The 18,536-nt window shown below is 48.2% G+C and overlaps 1 long non-coding RNA gene across 2 annotated transcripts in view; it reads right to left on the bottom strand.

Moving 5' to 3' along the window:
* Window positions 1–12,406: 12,406 nt before the first annotated feature.
* The window catches only part of LOC111773020 (uncharacterized), an 89,698-nt gene continuing 83,568 nt past the window's right edge, over window positions 12,407–18,536 (bottom strand). For both annotated transcript variants that reach the window (XR_011436423.1, XR_011436421.1), the window contains one exon: window positions 12,407–12,771. This is a non-coding gene — a long non-coding RNA (uncharacterized lncRNA). The remainder of the gene's footprint in view (window positions 12,772–18,536) is intronic.

The following is an 18,536-nucleotide window of genomic DNA, read 5'->3' as shown; positions in this document are numbered from 1 at the left end:
AATACAGCAGAGAAGAAAACAGGTTTGTTCCTTTCCAGTGGGAGTTGATTTCTGGCACACATAACTTTCTGAAGCCAAGAAGGAAGGAACTTGGAGCAGTGACACTAGGTTTGTAGGTTCCAGTCACCACTATTGTATCCCCTGGCTGGTGAGGCCTGGACCACTTGGGGTTACAACCAGCAGAAACCAGGGGCCTGGTCTTCAGTTTTGGGTAGGGACTGGTTCGCTGGGGGCCTCAGCTGACATCACCAGGTCCCAGTGGTTGCTGGGTGAGCACAGGGGCTTTCATGGTGTCTATACAGGAAGCTGTAGGGTTTCTAGAGAGAAGGAAGACCCAGAAAGAGACCTGTTCAGGAACACTTGCCCACTGACTTCTGTGCTCCATGTATCAGGGGATGAAGGCCAGACTGCAGGGGCTCAGGTGGTGCGCCTCAGAGGGAAGAGAAGCGCCTCTGCCCCCCAGGTCATGACAGGTGGAAGGCCCCAGTTCTCTCAGCTGTGAACTGGCCAAGTGTTGCTGGGGGACCTTTCGTGTCTGTCCTGCTGGAATGTTCTGTGTTTCTAAGGGAAGCTGAGTTTGAGGCATGGGCTGACCTCATTCACGGTGAGCAGGTGGGCAGACTCTCAGCTTACCCCTGACAGTGGGCGAGAGTGATTTAATGGAGGCCCAGTGGGCAGATGGCTGAGGTCCCGGGGAAAGGGCATGGTTACTTTCATCTTTAACCAAACGAAAATCCCCGCCCAAATTACAGCTTTGGTTTAGGAGGTGAGAAAGCTCAGCTGAGGTAAGTGACAAGATTTATAGGGAGGCTGGGCACTCTTGTAAATTCATCCCTGTCCCAAGGGAGCTCTCAGAACCTGGTGAAGAGGACTTTATGGGAGCATAATTATGGTGGATACTGATGTGGTTGAGTGCTAAGTGTGTGAGACAGGTGGACAGGTGGAGAGCTACAGGGAGGGGCCCAAGGAGTCGAGAAAAACATGAAAGGACTTTGAACACTACAGCATGCATGTGTGTGTGTGTTAAACCAGGTAATATCTGGCTATGACAATGACGTTGTGCCAGCCCTCATACCTGGATTGTCTCAAGAGCGCCCTAGCTGGTCTCTTGGCCTCCCCACTGTACCCATCATTCTTTATGTACAAATTTATCAGCCCAAAGCCCCATTTTCCTCTCATTAGCCCCAGAACTTCCTCCCTGCATGGACTTCAGGCCTTCCTTACGTGGCCATAGCCTCCCAGCCACCTTTGTTATTTTCTAGTTCCTGTCACACCCGTACACACCCAGATGCACACACACTCACTTAGGTCTCCGCACTTTTGCTCATGTTTTTTCCCACCTGCAACTCTCTCACCTGCCTGTCAACCCATCCACATTCTCCTCCGTCTTTTTTTAAACAACTTTATTGAGATTCAGTTCATATACCATACAATTCCTCTGTTTAAAGTGTGAGATTCATTGGTTTTTAGTACGTTCACAGATCCATGCAAGCTTTTCACAGTCAATTTTAATCATCTCGGAAAGAAACCCCATACCCTTTGGCTATCACCTCCCAACGCCCCCAGCCCACATCACCAGACCTAGGCAACCAGAAAACAACTTTCTTTCTCTGTAGAGTTCCCTGTTCTAGACGTTTCATGTGTTTGGACTCAGGCATGTGGCCTTTTGAGACCGGCTTCTTTCACTTAGCATAATGTTTTCCAGATTCATCCATGCTGCAGCATGGATGAGTACTTCGTTCCATTTTATGGCCAAATAATATTCTAATTCTCCCTGTCTTTCAAGGTTCAGCTTAATCCTTACCTCCTCCAGGAAGCCTCGGTAACTCTGTGGTCCCTCCTGACCTCTCCCTGGGATATTTACAGTGTAGCATGGGCTCGTTCCTGTCTCCTGTGTGAGCACTTTCATCCCCATTAGACTGTGGCACAGGCCAGTTCTCTGGGAAGCAGCCTCCGAGATAGAGATTTGCGGGCAAGAAGCTTATTTCAGAGTGCTCTCAGGGACAACCTCATCGCGGGGGGTGACAGCTGCAGGAGTGGACAGAGGGAGAAGCTGAGCCTCAGCACAGTTGCAACCGAGGTCTCAGCCAATCTCCAGGAGCTCTGGAGCTGGGAGGGCTTTCGGAGCTGGGCGAGGCCTGGGCCTTTATAGACCCCACGTCAACAGTCATTGAGTGCAGCTGCTCTGGGAAGAGAGCGTGACCTTGGGCATGTTTTCTCTCCTCAGCCTAAGGCAAGTCCAGGAGAGGGACTCAGCTGAGAGTGGCAGCTGGCAGCACTCCCAGCAGCTGGGGAATGAGGGCACCATGGCATTCACTATGGACTGGACGTCCCCTTGAGGTCGAGGCTGTGCCATCCTTCCTCCTTTCCTCTCCCTGCCCCTAGCAACTGAGTTTTGTTTGAATTCAGGCTTTGAGATCAGACGGACATGGATTCAAATCCCAGTTCTGCCACATGTGAGCTGAGGAACTATAGGAAGTTCCCAAATCTCTTTAAGCCTAAATTTCCTCATCTGTAAAATGGGAATAATAATGGTCCCTACCTTAGAGAGTTTTGTGATACTAGGTGAGTTGATGTTTGTAAAGTATTTAACAGGGTTGGTACATATCAAGCTTTCAATAAATGTTGGCTATTGTTATTATTAATGTTATTATTAGCAGATGCTTAAGGTCACCTGATAATTGGCTGACTTGAAGGAGTGGAAGCCGATATAAACTAAGGGACAATAAATGAACCACTTGTCAGTATTGAGATGTCAGCATTCTAAGGTAGAAAATTATTATTATTATTTTTTGTGAGGAAGATTGTCCTTGAGCTAACATATGTGCCAATCTTCCTCTTTTGTATGTCGGATGCCACCACAGCACGGCTTGACAAGTGGTGCTAGGTCCATGCCTGGGATCCAAACTTGTGAACCCTGGGCTGCCGAAGCAGAGCATGTGAACTTAACCACTACGCCACTGGGCTGGCCCTGAAAATTATTTTTTAATTAGAAAATATTTTATACATTCAGAAAGGCACCAGGATTTACTGAACATTCATGTTCTCACCATCGAACTTGATTTTCAAAATTATAGCTGTATGCGAAAGCTTTGTGGAGCCCTTCCCGATACGCACCTGCCCCCAAGGTGAGTCTTAAAGGCAATGCTCATCATTCCCAGGAATGTCTTGATGCTGTTGTGCTGAATCTCTAGTTAATATGTCATCTTTCGTATGTTTTAAAACTTTATACAGGGCTGGCCTGGTGGTGTAGTTGTTAAGTTTGTGCACATCACTTCAGAGACCCAGGGCTTGCCAGTTCAGATCCCAGGCATGGACCTACACACTGCTCATCAAGCCATGCCATGGAGGTGTCTCACATACAAAATAGAGGAAGGTTGGTACAGATGCTAGCTCAGGGACAATCTTCCTCAAGCAAAAAAAGAGGGGAGGGTTGGCAGCAGATGTTAGCTCAGGGCCAATCTTCCTCACCAAAAATAAAATTTAAAAAAACTTTGTATAAATGACATCATAGTGTACCATCCTGCCTTTTTCACTCAACTCAATCCTTGACATCAAGTGTGTGATTTGCCTGTGTTTTTACCTGCCGCTGTCGTTCCTTTATTTTCTCTGCAGTCTAAGGCTGAAAATCCTGCTCCAAAAGGTAAGAAGTGGAGGGAGGGAGACTCTTTCCCACTGAACTGCAGGACCCCGGTATCTTGCCAGCCATCCTCATCTTCTGGAGAGGTGGTGTGGCCTAGAGCTTAAAGCTGCTGGAGCCAGATTCTGCGGGTTTCTCCGTTTGCCAAGCAAGAAAGCTTGGGTAAGCTACTTAACTTCTGTGTGCCTCAGTTTCCTCACCTGTAGCATGAGAACAGTCACGCCTCGTGCCTACCTTATGGGACTGTTCGTAAACACTTCATGCAGGAGCTGGTATGTGGTGTAGTGCTAGTGGGTTAGCTGGTACTTTTTCGCTTGGGTTGTTTCTAAGCAGACAGTATGGACAGCGGCTCCAGGAAGCATCACCCCCATCACTAGACCCTGATGCCCGCCATGCGGGAAAGGACAGCTGCACAGTCTGGGAAGCTGACATTTGGATGGCTGACGGCTTGGTTATTTGGTTCCCTATTCTGCCTGTGGCTCCTGGTGCAGCTGTGAAGAAAGGGCTCCCAGCTTCCCCTTGAGCACTGCCTTCAACCTGCCCGGCTCCCTCAAGTCATCCTTATTATTGCTCCCATCACACAGATGAGGAAATGGGCTCAGAGATTTGTGGTGACCTGCTCATAACAAGGGGCATCCCTGAGACCTGAACCACGGTCCCCTCATTCCAAATCCCATGGCCTTTAGCCACATAGCTGGTCACCCCAATTTCTCTCAGTCGTTTTCAGCCTATTGTTTTCTTGCTTGAGGACAGTGGTGGGACCCTGGAGGCCAAGAAAGGCAAAGAAACAGTTTTCGGGGCCATGCAGCTTGTTAAAGGTGTGACCTGCTGCTGGTCTCGCATCCTCAACAATCAGATGGTAGAAAGCCACTTTCGAACCGAGGTTGTCTTATAGGTTTTTTCTCTGTCTTTCCCCAAGGACTTTAGTTGAGCAGTCAAAGTATTTTCCAAATTCCCTAAGAAGCTGAATAACCAGCAGGGTGGACGTTAGGGGAATGTGCAGGTGGGCGGCGAGCATGGAGGCAGATGGTGGTCAGCCGGCACGGCTTGCATTCATCCAGATATACAAGTTTTGGCTTGCCTCACCTTGAAATGAAGTTTTCACAGAGGAAAATACATCAAGGTAGACAGATTTTTTCCTTCACGAGATGTCAGATGACTATTCTTGCACGCAGTTATTTACTTTTAAAATAATTCATAATGTCAGAGCTCACTGCCATAATCAGCTTTTGTTTCCATTATAAATCCAATTTTGGAGGGTGACAGTGTCTGCCATTTCATCTTCCTCAGGGCTTAAACTTTATATTTTTCTCTTAAACAAAAAAAAAGGAAGCAGCTTGTGTATATCATTTAAGCAACTAAAGGCCTGGGCTTTTGGGGGATGGTTTAGCAATAGGAATTTAGGCAAGAACAAAGACAGCAAACAGGTTTAAACACCCATGTCAACTTTGATCAATCCAGTAGTGGATGACTGGAGTGTTGTGTTGAGAAGGATTCTGAGACCATGTGCAGTATCAGGGGAAAAGAGCTGTGATTGATTAGTGATGTCTGCCGTGAATCTCTGCATGGGGGAAGGGAGAGCCTGGAGAGAACCCTGTAAATATTCAATTATAAACTAGAGTAAGCTTATTCATTTTCTCCTAACAAGCCCCCTTACTTCTTTATAGAATTTGATAGCTTCAAAAGCATTTTTCATCTGCTTTATTTTCATTTAGCCATTATATCAAGTGTGTGAACTCAGTAGGGCTAATCTGTCTTCATATGAATTAATTTATGCAGTAAATGTTTACTGAGCAATTACTGCACTAGGCTGTGACAGATAATCTCTAAGGATGGCCACCACTGATTTCTTCCCTTCCTGTTCACGCACGCTGCCCCTCACCAAGAATTGGACTCGAACTCCCTTCCCCTGGAATCTGGGCAGGTCTCAGTGACTTTCTTGACGAACAGGATGCGGCTGAAATGAGGTCCCGGGGTGTCTAATTTGAGGTCTTAAGAGCCTTTCAGTCTCAGCCTGGTTGGTTCCGGCTCTGCTCTAGGGCAGAGCTTTGGCTCCTGGCCAACTATAACAGCCTTTGGGGGCTGTGTCCATCCCCAGGGGGAACTAGGTACAAAGCATGGTGGACTCTTTGAGAAAGAGGGTCTCAGAAGAGGCTTGTGAAGAAACAGGACCCCTAAGCTTCCTCGGAAGGGGAAGTCTCCTTGGCAGGCACAATGATGAGCGCTGGAGTTGGGCTGCGTTGCACTGCTGATCTCCTCTTGCAAATTACAAGCCGTGGCTCTGAACCCAGAATTCCTGGTTTCCAACCAATTGGCCAAATCCAGTAGCCCTGGACCAGGTGCACCAGGAGGAGGCCACTTTTGAGAAGGTAGCTTCCAGGAATAAATCCTCTTGGGAAACTCTGCAGGCAGCTTAAACCTCAAGAAAACGACTCATTAGGAGCTGGGGAGCTGTTAATTGTGCTGTCCAGCCAAGATGCAGTGCTGCCATGCCAGCCTGATGAAAAATAATGAGGTCACTAGAAGTTCCAGCTCCCTCCCTGTCTGCCCAGGTTCCCCCCCTCCCCTGTGGCCCTGCTGCCCAGAGACCCTTGCTGTGGTGTTCAGGGACCTGTCCTTGAGCAAGCATATTCTCAGAAGGAACACACAGAACCCTGCAAAGGGTTATTTTGCTGAATTGTAAATGTATTCATTCGAAAGTTATGTTGACAAAGGTTATTATAAAGATTAAATCACAGAGAATTACTACTCATCCCTTCTTAGAAAAGTATGAATGCTCAAGAAATTCATCCTGTCTTGGAAAAGCTGTGACTTTCAGTTACCATGGCAACATCCACCTCCTCTCCATCCTGATCCTACACAGGAGTGGGCCAGTTGCAGGCTAGAGAACAGTGTGGTGGGGCAGGAAGACCACTGCAGTGGGAGCCAGGAGGCCTGTTCCAGCCCCGCTCTGATGCTAACCAGCCCCTCTTAGCTGCTGAAACAGGAGTGAAGAACTAGAGATCTCAAAAGTCTTTTGTAGCAGGAACAGATAATTCTACGGCAAATTATCTGAGTGCAGGGGACCTGAGACCCTTTGAAGGGGATCTAGCATGTGAAACCGCTTGGTACCAAGTGCATCCGCCCGCAGTGTGCGTTAAGGTGGGAGGTGGGGCCCCCAGCTCATTGAGGAAGGTGGAGTGGGGCAGAGGCCTTCTCTCTGCTCTTGGCCACCAGGGGGCAGCACCTAACCCATACTCAGACAACTGGCGCCCTCTCTCCTGAGACTTGGAATCTGGAGAGTGACTCAACGAGGTGGGCTCAGGTAGAGGTCATGCAGGGTGGCAGCAGCTGAGTTGCCAACTCTCTCGCTGTGATGGGGAGTGTCCAGTGGTGCCAACAGTGATGTCTCAATCAAGCTTTTTCTGTGGCACGGTTGCGACTGTGTTCTCACTGTTAACTTCCATGGTCTTGCCTTTTTTCGCCTCTTCTTATTCAATGTTGTGAGCAACCCCATACCTCCAGTAGGGTTTTGGTGTTTTCTCTTTAGTTGGCCAGGGTTGATTTCTGTTGTTTGCAACCAGGAATCTCAATCAGAACCTTGGTGAACTAATTACCCTGCAGTTTGCTGCTCAAGATTGAAACCATTTTAAGGTTTCACCTAATGCCAAGGCTTTCTATGGTTTCAAGGAGGATGCTGACATCAGCCATACCTCAACCCAAGGCGACCACACAGACAGCACCTCAGCTGCCAGCTCTGCTCAATCTGCAGTGGCCACATGGGGCACTGTGTTGAGGAGGATTCTGAAGCTAAAACTCATTAGCAATGTCTGCCAATGGGGAGAGGGTAGGGAGTGACTTGCCCCTACCAAGCAGATGCTTTCCATGCCTGAACTCAAAGAGGGAATGTCAGGGGGTTGGGGAGATATGCTTTGTGGTGGTTGTGGGGTGTCCCAAATCCCCTCGACTTTCCTGGTTCCATGGAAGGCAGCTGAGCTTCCTTTGTCCTCGTTCTCTGGCAGGACAGCCTTTCTGACAAACCAAAGATCAGACTAGAATCCCTTATGGGAACTGGCACAGAAAGATGTAGTGTGAGCTGCTTCACTGACCGTGGCTCAGAGGCTACCAGCCCATGGAGTCAGACATCAGAGCTGGAAGGGCCCTTAGAGGTCGTCCACTTCAACTCCCAATTCACAGATGGGCAAACTGAGGCCTGGAGAGGGAAGGGATGACTTGTCCCTGCCTCCACAGTCAGTTCAGAGGCAGTTTGGGGTTTCACACATCAGTTGGCTCTTGGCCAGCGTGCTTCCCACATCACCACCATCTCATCCACTCAGCTTCCTCCCTACTTTTAATCACCTGTATCTTTGGAACATCTCATGGTATTAGTTTCCTACAGCTGGTGTAACAAATTACCAAAAACTTCGTGGCTTAAAACAACACAAATTCATCTGAGTTCTGTGGGTCAGAAGCTGACACAGGTCTCACTGGGCCAAAATCCAGATGTCAGCAGGGCTGCTTTCCTTCTGGAGGCTACAGGGAAGAATCCATTTCCTTGTCTTTTCTGGGTTCTGGTGGCCGCTCACATTCCTTGGCTCACGGCCCCCTCCCTCCATCGTCAGAGCCAGCCATGACTGGTTGACTTTTTCTCACATCACCTCACTCTGACACTGACTCTCCTGCCTCTTTCTTTTACCTTTAAGGACCCTTGTGGTTACTTTGGGCCCAATCAGATAATCTAGGATAGTCTCCTTATTTTAAGGTTAGCTGGTTAGCAGTCTTAATTCTGTCTGAGACCATAACTCCCCTTTGTCATGCAGGGTAACATTTACAGGTTCCAGGGGTGAGGACAGGGACGTCTTCAGGGGCCATTATTCTGCCCTCCACATCCACTTTCTCTCTGGGGTCAGGGTTTCTCATCCTACACAGTCATTCCTTTGATCCTGTTACTTGTCTCCAGGTGCTGCCCATTTCTCCTTTTGGATTTTGTGTAAAGCTCTTCAGAGGAAGATCTATTCTTACTGCTTCCCATCCATCAGCATCCCCTCATTCTTTTTTTAAATTGAGATATAATTTGCATACCATAATACTCATTCCTTTAAAGTATACAATTTAGCGGTTGGTAGTGTATTCACTCTAGTGTGCAACTGCCACCACTATCTAATTCCAGAACATTTTCATTATCCTAAAAAGAAACCCCATATCCAGCAGCAGTCAGTTCTAATTCCCCACTTCCTCAGCTTCTGGCAACTACTAATCTACTTTCTGTCTCTGTGGATTTACCTATTCTATCCTGGACATTTCACGTAAATGTAATCATAGAATATGTGGCCGTTCGTGTCTGGCTTCTTTCACTTAGCATGATGTTTCCAAGCTTCACTCACTCTTAAATACCTTGCAACCTGGCTTCTGTGAACCGGCCCCATGCTTCACTTGCTGAGCCTCCCAGACGCCTGTGACGCAGTCCCAAATCCCACGGCCTGTCTCAACCGTCAGTCAGTCACTGGCGGTATCCTCCTCTTTAGCACATTCAATTCTTGGCCTTCTCCTTCTACTTCCATGCTCTTGCTTCTTCTCCTCTGGCCCTAGGCTCCTCTTGTCTTCTGAAAGGAACTGCCCCTACTGGCCAGCCCTGGGCTCTCTGCTGTTTCCTGCATCCCAGAGGTTCCAGCAGTCCGTGAGCGGGCTTTGTGGTGGGACCCTCTGAGATTATAGACAACATTTGTGCACATATCCACAACTTCCATCAGCTTCTCAAATGGATCTATGGATAGTAATGTGTTAAAAATCACGGCTATCTAATCTTTCTGCTTTGAGAGCTGAGTTAGCCAAGACTCTTTGGGTTGCAAGTAACAGAACCTAACAAGCTGAGTTGAACAAAAAGGGAATTTAATGATTTATGTGCCCAGAGTAGCTCAAAGAACTGCAGGCAATGCAGTGGCTTTGGGGGTTGTGGGGACTGAATTCAGGAAGACGTCGCTGTCAGGATTTTCTGTTTCTCAGTTCTGCTGGCCCCCACTTGGCTTATTCTCTCCAGCAAATTAGCTTTCTTCACATATCACAGAAGATGGCACCTGGCAGCCCTCGGTTCCTTCCCGCTCTGGAACTCAAAGACCAAGCCTTTCTTCAACTCCAAATTAGAAGTCCTGAGGGAGGACCCTGTGCTCCCTGTGCTGGGTCCTACACTCACCGCTGGAGCCATCGCGGGGCCAAGGGAGTTATGTGCTGGGATTAAGTGGGTCTAACAGTAGGCCTGTTGTCTACCCCTGTACCCTGTGGGGCAGGGTGCAGTGATGGCGGTCCTGTCAGATGCCTGTGGTGGGAGTAGAGGAGGAGCAGTTCTTCAAAGGGGTGTGTGTGACAGTGAAAAATGGCAGATGTCTCCTACAAGAGCTCGCTCACTGCTTCCATGACTACTGCTGTGTGGCTGACTCCTACAGCCCTCAACCACTAGACGCCTACTGATGTCTACCTGGCTGGCCCACTGGCATCCCCAAACTGAGCATCTCCCATCTTTGTCAATGGCACCACTCCCCGGCAAGTCTCCCACGCTTCTCCCAGTTCCTTGCTCTCATGAATGGCTGTTTCCCATCCCTATCTAGGTAGTTGCCAAGTCCGACTGATCTTAGCACTTTCAACATCTTTCTCAGCGTTGTTCTCATTCCCAGCACCCCCTCTCTAGGTCGGACCCTCAGTGCCTGCCTACGCCACCCTCCCAATCTCTTAGTGATTCTCTCGGCCTCAAGGCAGATTCAGACACCACCTATGGAGCCCGCCCTATGCCGGACATGTGCTGAGCATCACTTTCTTTTAATCCTCATAACAATTCCATGAGTGGACAGTGTTACCACCATTTCACAGGTTAGGAAAGTGAGCCTCACTAAAGTAAGGACTTGCCGAAGGAGCACGGGTGGTGGAAGGGGGATTTGAACTTGGGTCTCCAATTCCAAGTACAGCGTCTATTCTCGCTCCTCTCCACTGCCTTTCCAAACAGCTGCTGAGTGAATTTGTGAAAGATTGCTTTATGCTGATGTCTTTCCTCTGGCTCCCACAGCTCTTCTGAAAGCTTTGCAGCCCTGGGCCCTGCCCATCACTCATAAAGGGAGGCGCTGCTGAGCTCACGCCGATATCTGGGCTTCCCTGAGAGCTGTGGGGCCCCTGTGTCCCACTGGGTGCCTGGGGGTGTGGCCGGGGGGGAAGGAAGCCTGTTTCCAAAAAGAGTTAAGCAGAAGAATCCAGTGTTAAGAAGTGATCACTGGGCACTTGATAACAAGTAAACATCTGATAAGTTTACTTATCAGATAGCTATAGGGTGTGATAGTTATATGATATGATAGTTACATGATGTTATATGGTATGATAGTTACATGATAGTTATATGATATGATAGTCATATGACAGTTAATCAGAGCCCTGGGGTGGGGGTGGGGCAGGGATGTGGCCGCGTTGTCCTGGCTGCCCCTGGAGACGGGGTCCGCTTCTCTGGGCTACTTGCACAGGCTCCGTTGTTCGTCTGCTTGTTTACATGTTTGTTTTCAGTCTCTCCCCAGTCCCCCAGAGTAAGCTCCAGGCGAGGACCTTGCCTGTCTCCCTCTGGGCCGGTGCCGGACGTGGGAGCAGGTGCCCGATGCACACTCCACTGGATGAGATGGAGGGGTGAGGAAGAGTTTCTGTTCATGTCCTAGAATGAGATATTTTGAATTGTTTTCACATCTGGTTATTCCACTCGAGTGACAGTTTATTTTCTACTGAGTGGACCAAGTGTGCCCAAACAGGGCAAACCTCCGCCCACCGGGCCTCGACCCGGTTCCTGAAGCCTCCTGGGAGAGCCACGGTTCGCTCCTGTGTGGGACGGGGCTGCCCTCACTGACCTTGGACGAGGGGTGTTTGCAGCGGCAGCTTAGCAGCCATTGATCTTGACTTGATTAAGCTGGCGTTCTGAAAAAGAGAACTACAGGAACAGGGACAAAAACCCCCTGTGTATTGAGGATTTCACACCATCCATTCACCCCCTTTGCTCCACACATCTAGTTCGTGTGTGCTTTAAAAAAATAAACAAACAATTAATGAATTACTGTTCAGAGAGAAGAGGAAAGCGTCCAAATTTCTCTCAGCAGGGGGCTGATGGCTGCCCAGGGCCCAGAGGGGCGCTCCTAGCCCCCACTGGGCTCAGCTGGAGGGGTCTGTCCAGCTCCTGGAGTGGGCAGCTGATCAGGGCTGGGGGCGCTGGGGTCTCCTCAGCAACTGTAAATGCTTTGGATCTGCTTTTTTTTTTTTTTTTTTTTTTTTTTTTTTTGCGGCAGATCTAGCACTTGGCAGGGCCCCTGGAAAGAGCAGAAAACTTCGTTCTCTTCTTGGCTCTGCCTGGCTGAGCTTGACTGGGCAAGTGACCTCACTTTTGGGGCCTCAGATCACTCATCTGTAAAATGAGGGGGTTGGACAAGAACAGTGGTTTCCAAACCTTTATTCTTTTGCCCTGGAATTTTTTCTTTAAACAAAAGCGAACTGGGCCACCTCTCCCCGTATGAAACATTAAAACAAAGTTGGAAAAACAGATGGGGCAGAGAGAGGCAGCATGGTCCCACCTCCACCCCTAATCTCCCATCTGAGAGGGGGGCTCCATGGAATCCCCTAGCTTCTGTGGTACACAGTTTGAAAACCACTTCAGGCTCCCAACCAGCTCTAATTGGAGTTGCTCCTCATCAGAAGGAGCCTAATGCTTGTAGCAGTTAGGAATTGCGTATGGCTGCTAGTAATAGGAACTTGACAAATAAGGGCTTAAGCAGATTAGGAGGTTATTTATTTATTCATTTATTTGATAACAAGAAGTCCAAAAGCAGGCACTCCAGAGCTGGTATGGCAGCTCCACAGCATTGTCTTGGAGAAGAGGTCCAGGCTCTTTTTATTTTTCTAGTCCATCATTCTGAGTGCATGGCTGTCATCCTCAAATTTGGCTCGTGGTCAAAATATGGCTGCTGAAGCTCCAGACATCACACTCACATTCTAAACAAGAAAGAAAGGAGGAAGGGGAGAAGAGTAGACAGGCATATGCCTATTCAGTCTAGTCCCTTTAAAAATCTTTCCTGGGAGCATTACCGGGGATTCCAGCTGGTGTCTCCTTGGCAAGAACTGTGTCACATGCCTACTTCTGGCTGCAAGGAAACCCAGAAAACATTATCATTATTTTTTAAACTGAGGTATCTTGGCATCCAGCATAAAACCAGGGTTCTTCTAATAAGGATGATGAAGAAAACAGATACTGGTAGAAAAACTACCACAACATCTAACATCCATTGAGTGCTTACCAAGCACCAGACAGCCTGTGGAGAGCTTTCCATGCATTATCTCATGTAATTCTCCTAACTGCCCAGTGAGGCCGACATTCATCATTCCCATTTTATAGCTGAGGATGTTGAGACACAGAAAAGTTAAAGGACTTGGCCAAGGTGCTGGAGCAAATAAGTGATGAAGCTGGGGTATCAAGCCCAGCACTCGGATGCTGGAGTCACAACCCTTAACCACCAGATTACACCAATACGGTGAAGACTATAAAGCAAATGACCTCCGAGTCCTTTCAATGCTGTTTCAGCATCTTTGGAAAAAAAGGGAGACACACAGAACTCTACACACAGCGCAGGGCCTGGCTTTCCTGCTCCTTTGCAGTTTCTGCGTCGTCTTTCTCCCAGTAACGGAGGCGGCGGTGACAGACTGAATTGGCTATGATGCGTTTACCAGAAGGTAAGTATTTTCGATACGGTTTGGAGGGAGTTCAGGGGAATGTTTTCAGAGACTTGACTTGCAGGATGATTTATGAAGCAAGATGAAAAGAGCTAAATATATAAGGGCTGGCACCGTATAAAAAGTGAGAAAGGGAGGGAGGAAGGCAGCCCACAAGTGAAACTCAGAGAGCCCTGAGTGTTCCAGAAATCTGTGGAAGGGCTGCGGCAGCACGAGGCAAAGGGGTTCACGATCCAGAGCCAGTTGACAAAGGAAAAACAGCGAGCCCTCGGCTCTGTCCACCAGACGATTCTTCAGCGCTCCCGCTGCCATCAGCTCTGTGATGGGAGGTGCGGGTGGCTCCTGCAAGACCGGAAATGGAGCTGCGTGCTAGGGGATAATCGCTGGGTAGAACTCAGAAGCTTGGTCTCCCCGGGGGAATAGGCAGTGCCTTTAAGTCGAGCTTTATATTTACAGACCGCTTTTGCAGCATTTTCCTCTTTCAATCATCACAACAATGTCATCCCATTTTGCAGATGAGAACTCTAAGGCAGAGCTGGCTCAAGGGGCTTCAAGGTCAGGTGATATCACACCCACCCACCCCCAAGTCCGTGGCAGATCCAGGAATGCCGACAGTATCTTCGCTCAGTATAGACGCTGGCTTATAATAAGAGCACAATTAATGCCACTTCTTTGTATGTAATGTAGCCGTAACCAAATCCATGGACACATCCGCTGGTCAGTCAGGATTTCTCTTAAGAGAAGTTCAGCTTCAGTTTCAGTTCATTCATCAGGAGAAAGACTTACTGAATAGCAAGTGGGCTCATGCCCCGCTGAGTCTAAGGAGTAACGCAGACTCAATTCTCATGAGCCAACACGGAAGGAGGCAGCTGCCAACCTGGGATTGTATTTTGTGATTGAATCATTTCTTGTTGTAAGGGAGCTTTCTGGGCTTTGGGTAACATTCTATATCCTGATCCACTTGTGAAAAGTCATTGAGGTTTATTATTTGCATACTTTTTATTGAAGTATACTAAATACACAGAAAGTTTCTTTTTAAAAAAGTGGCATCTTCAACAATGTAAGGTCCTAACTTGGATTCTGGTTAAGACTGTGATGTGGCAGAGGCCACTAGGTGTCTCCCAATTTCGCTCTCCCTCTCCTTCTTAGGAGAAGCCTCCTGATTTATTTACTTACTTTTTTTGTGAGGAAGATTGGCTCTGAGCTAACATCCATTGCCAATCTTTCTCTTTTGCTGAGGAAGATTGTCCCTGAGCTAACATTGCTGCCTGTCTTCCTCTATTTTGTATGTGGGATGCTGCCACAGCACAGCTTGATGAGCGGTGCTAGGTCTGCACCCAGGATCCGAACCCATGAACCCAGGGCTGCCAAAGTGGAGCGCACAAACTCAACCACTATACCACTGGCCCAGCCCCAACCTCCTGAGTTTTAACTGGGCACAGGGCCAGCTGGAATAAAAACTCCATCTTCTAGCTTCTCTGGCAACTAGGTATGGCCTTGTGACTAAGTCTGGCCAATGAGATATACAGCACAGTGCAATTTTCAAGAAGTCACCCTAAGGCAGGTGGCATGCCCTTCTTTTGTTCTCTTCTTCTTCTTGCTGGCTTGAAAGTAGATAAGATGGCTGGAGCTTGGCAGCTATCTTAGTCCAGGAAGTGGAAACTGCTATAGACAACGGCACACAGGACAGCTGGTTAGCATCTTGGAGTTCTCAAGCAGCCCTGAGCTGTTTTCCTCCAGATCTCTTTTTACAACGATGAATAAGCTTCTATCTCACTTAAGTAACTTTGGGGTATTCTGCTATTTGTAGCCAGACTTAATCCCAATTTCTATGAATGATGGGTACCAAATTCAGGTTATTTTGCAAAGAGAGAGGAGAGAATGTGATCAGCTTCAACTCTGTTGGTAAAACCTTTGTGTCTTAAGCTGAATGGTAGGCACACAGGTGTTAATTATATTGTACACTTTTTTTGTATATCTAAGTATCACGTATTGAATCTTTTAAAAAGACACTGGTAGAAAAGTGTCAAAGCAAAACCATGAGACACGCAGAACAGAGAAGCAAATGGTGACAACTTTTGGCCTCCCCGAGGCTCTGCATCGGGATTAGCTTAGGTGTTAGGGTCTGAGTGCAGCCTTGGAATAAGCCTCATGGAAAGAGTAGCCAAGACTTGAAGGGGCAGGGGCGGGGTTCAGCTCACTGGTACCAAACCCAGTGTTTGGAAGCGAGAAGGACTGGGCACGTTCCCTCGTCCACACAGCCCAGACCCCCTGCTGGGTCAGGTCAATAGGAAGCTCTCACCACAGACAAGTTTGAGGGTCTCTTGACCCCACCCACCCGCCGCATCCCTCTGCTCTCCAACCCCCACCTGCATTTCAACGGGGTCAAAAGTGTACTTTAAAAAACCACATTTCCATTGCAACAAATTCAACCAGATGTGATTAAAGTAAAACGTGGACATACCCGCCTCCTCCGATCTAATCCTGCCCCTCAGAGCTGGCCATGCTGAACAGTACAGCGAGCATGTGGCTGTTGGCAAAGCCAGATTAAAGGCTGGAACCCCAGGGAGACCAGGCAGACGTCGTCAGCCATGGGCGTCCTCTGCCTGGGTACAGCCTGCAGATCCTGCAGGCCGCAGCGCCTGGGGAAGGGCTTCTGCTGTTGGGGGGCAGGTTGAGGAACGCCTTGAACTTATAACTCAGGCTCACCCTGGGGTCAGGACAGTCCAGAAGAGGCAGACCTACTTCTTGCCTTGACCAGTCCTCAGCCTTTTGGCCACACCTCACCAGGTGAGGCCCCAGAACCCAGGAGGCTCCTTTCTCCCACCTTTGTGATTCTCTTTCATAAAAACGGCAGCAGCTCCAAGCACTCTGAGTACAATGGTGACAGACATGACAGAAACACACAGACGGACAGGCATTTTGTGGGATTATCTCTAGCCTGATGAATCACGTGTCAGGAAACTGGCACCCTGAATCTCTGAGCGTTCAAGGTTGCGACAGCAGGAACAGCTTGTGGTGACACGTATGATGTGCTGTGCTGAGGTAACTGTACAATGGGACATCCCAATCATCTCTGTTTTGTTAGAGGGTATAAAAAGCCACACTCACTCCATTCCCTGGAAGAGACATGGAGACCACATTGTTGCAACAGAAATTGAGACAGAGCCTGGCAAAGGCTTTTTCTTGACTTTTCCAATCACAAACATAGAAAGACAGTTAGTCTCACTACTGAATTTCCTTTACTGAAAAGTTGGGAATGTTCTGGTCATTCAGACTCCTCATGTCTGACTCAATACTTGTAGTAACACTTATAGGCATCCAAAAGGTTGTTAAATGGATTTTTGCATGGATTATCTCATTAAATCCACATGTCAAATCCAAACATTTGGTAAATAGGTAAAAGGAAATAGGTAAAATTATCCCCTAATTACAGATGAGCAAATTGAGGCTTCGAGAGCTTAAATCACTACCAGAAGGCACACAGCTAGTCAATGGTGGAGGGCACGTCTGTACTCAGGCAGGTTGACTTCAGTGCCAGAGCCCATGGGCTTAATCAATGTGGTGTCCAGCGTCTCTGGAGTCCTAAGGGAGCCAGATTCAGTTTAGGTCCTGTGGAAGGGAGGGGGGGCCTTTGTTACTGAAAGATCGGAAGGGTATCGTTAGAAGGGCAATTGGAACCAAGAGGCAGCCTCCTAGAATTTCTTGTCTTCTTGTGTCACGTAAGATGTTTTTGGCTGACAAAACAAGAACAAAACAAAACAACCAAAAAGACAACAAAAAAAAGACCTAACCAGTGATTTAAGCAGTAAAGAATATTTACTATCTCACATCGCCAGAAGTCCAGAGATTGAGGTGGCTCCAGAGTTGGTGAACTTAGCAGTTCTATATCAAATGCAAGACTTCAATGGCAAGTTGAACCCAGGGTCTTGCCATGTTTTTGCTCTGCCATTGTCAGCAGAGTAACCTTTGAAAGCTTGCCCCTCATGGTGACAAGATGGCTGCCATCAATCTCACACAACAATGTCCGAGAGTCAGAAGGTCAGAAGAACACGTATCTTTTCCTCATGTCCCTCGTGAAGAATAATGGGGCAGACTTCCTTTTATGTCTCCTTTTGTGCCATAACCATGCCTTCTGTTCATTCTCAAGTCAGTCACTGGCAAGGAGAATGGAATTATTACTGTGAATGTTTGATTCTTAAGTGTGGCTGCACATTAGACTCACCTGGGGAGCTTAAAGAAAAAGTAAGTACACCAAGGTCCCAGCCCCACAGACTCTGCTTTAACTGACCCCAGATGGGATCCATTCATGGGTATCTTTTTTTTTTTTAAAGATTTTATTTTTTTTTCCTTTTTCTCCCCAAAGCCCCCCGGTACATAGTTGTATATTTTTAGTTGTGGGTCCTTCTAGTTGTGGCACGTGGAACGCCACCTCAGTGTGGCTTGATGAGCAGTGCCATGTCCGCGCCCAGGATTCAAACCGACGAAACACTGGGCCGCCTGCAGCGGAGTGCGTGAACTTAACCACTCAGCCACGGGGCCAGCCCCCATTCATGGGTATCTTTAAAATTTTCTCAGACACTCTAATGTGTACTCGGGGTTGAAAACCCCTTGTTTAGGTCAGTCAGGATCCCTCCCTGGGACTGAGGCCAGGGCCTGGGCCCCACCTGCCATGAAACACATGTCACTTGACTCCTGAACAGAACTGGGTTCTATTTAGCCAGAAAGAACTTGGAAGTGTGGACCAGGGAAGGGGATGGCTGTTGGGTAGGCAGCCAACATCTGCCACGTCACTGTACGTCTCCCTGTGCATGGAGGCCAGGATTCCGGCTGAGTTACAGCAGTTGAGAAATGTCTTCTTTTCTGGCTCATCAGATGCCTTCAATGATGCAATCACTAGGTGAGATCACACAAGGAAAGGGGAAAATGAGAGGAGGGCAGAAAGGCCCCTCTGGCTCAATTCTTTTGTGAATCATGGGGATGCCAAACTTCAGTCTTTGACCACAGGACAACTTAGAATGCAGATTCCTGGGCTCCGCTCCGGAGCTGTGGAACTAGAATGTCTGTGGGTGGGACCCAGTGATTGGCGTTTCAACAGGGGATTCCTGTACACTCTCAGGCTTGAGCACAGTTGAATTAGATGCAGCAGAAGCAAAGAAGAAGTGGTCAAAGTTTTCAA

This window comes from Equus caballus, chromosome 1 (assembly GCF_041296265.1).
Source record: "Equus caballus isolate H_3958 breed thoroughbred chromosome 1, TB-T2T, whole genome shotgun sequence".
Taxonomy (NCBI): domain Eukaryota; kingdom Metazoa; phylum Chordata; class Mammalia; order Perissodactyla; family Equidae; genus Equus; species Equus caballus.
This window is presented reverse-complemented; position numbering and strand designations above follow the sequence as displayed.